We start from the raw sequence: 1,466 nt of genomic DNA on the forward strand, positions 1-1,466 counted from the left end.
TCCAGTGGAACTTGAAGATTGGTTATTGGAATTTTGTGTTGATCTAATCTGTGACATAAGAGCTTGCAAAGTAGAGGTCAGACTGTTCAGACTGGCATTAATACTATTCATGATGTTATTTTCCAATGTCTGCTGTCTTCGCTCAAAAGATTGTAGTAACTATTCATTAGGAGATGAAGAAGAGTGAGTGAATTGAGAGGTCTGCTGTTGATTGTTCTGTGGTCCTTGGTTTTGCCTCAGGTGAGGTGCTCTGTAAGGTTGATTCTGCTGCCTGTTGTTGTTATTATTCCACCTCTGATTTCTCTGATTATCTCGGCCTCCTCTGTTATTGTTGTCCCTCCAATTCTGGTTAGAATTGTCCTGCCATCCATGGTTATTATTTCCACTTTGATTGTACCCTTGGTTGGGGCGGTCATAGAAGTTATGAGTGGATGCCACCATGTTGTCTTCTTGTTGGAGCTGCGGGCATCCATCAGTGTAATGGCTATAATCAGCATAGATTCTACAAATTCTTTGTGGGACTAGTTGTTGGTTTTGCTGTGGTGGAGGAGCTTGCTGAGCTTGTTGTTGATTCAATTGCATCTGCTTCAGTAAGTTGGTCATCTCGCATATACTCTGAGCTAGAGCAGCAGTCTCTCTATTAGAGGATACTTCTACAACGGCTTTTGAACGGCCTTGCTTTTGCCTGTGGTTCCTAGTAGATTCAGCTAAATCACTGATCAATTGCCAAGCCTCATCAGTGGTCTTGTACTTCTTCATAGACCCATTGCTATCACTTTCCAATGTGGTCTTATCTTGGGGCCTCATGCCCTGTGTGATAATGCTAAGTAACACTATCTTGTCAATCATATGGTGGGGGCATGCTTCCAGAAGATTATTGAAGCGCTCCCAGTATTCAAAGAGAGTCTCATTGTCATCCTGAACAATTGTGGAAATATCCTTCCTCAGTTTATCAGTAACTTCAGATGGAAAGAATTTCTCTAAAAACTCCTTTCTGAGTGTATCCCAGTTGGATACATTTGCTAGAGGTTAAGTGTAGTACCACTCTCTTGCTTTTTCCTCAAGAGAAAACGAGAAAGCTTTCAGCAAAATTGAAGTTTCATCAGTACCATCACGCCTGACAGTAGAACAGGCTGCCTGGAAATCTCTCAAGTGCTTGATAGGCTCTTAAGCAGGTAGGCCATGAAACTTGGGCATCAAATTTAGCAGTGCGGTCTTTATTTCAAAATCTGTAGCTACCGCTGGATGATGCGCTTGAAACGGTTGTATTGTAAAATCAGGGGCTCCTTCCTCCTGGATGGTAACTCTCCTAGCTGCCATGTCTTCTGCACGTAAAACAACCGAATCAGTAGAACGGGGGCTGGTTTCTTCCTCAAGTTCACTTTCAGATCCGCCCTCAGAGCGGACTAACCGACGCTGATCTCGCCTTATTCGTGAAATAGTCCTTTCAATTTCAGGATCGAATA

At 43.0% G+C, this 1,466-nt stretch overlaps 1 non-coding gene across 1 annotated transcript; it reads left to right on the forward strand.

Annotated features, from left to right (window-relative positions):
- Positions 1 to 843: 843 nt before the first annotated feature.
- Positions 844 to 951, forward strand: LOC148568090 (small nucleolar RNA R71). The gene has a single exon (XR_015882050.1). It is a non-coding gene; the product is annotated as a small nucleolar RNA R71 (small nucleolar RNA).
- The last annotated feature ends 515 nt before the right edge of the window (positions 952 to 1,466 follow it).

Source organism: Arachis ipaensis, chromosome B4, assembly GCF_059453495.1.
Source record: "Arachis ipaensis isolate K30076 ecotype BB chromosome B4, ASM5945349v1, whole genome shotgun sequence".
In the NCBI taxonomy this organism is placed as follows: Eukaryota; Viridiplantae; Streptophyta; class Magnoliopsida; order Fabales; family Fabaceae; genus Arachis; species Arachis ipaensis.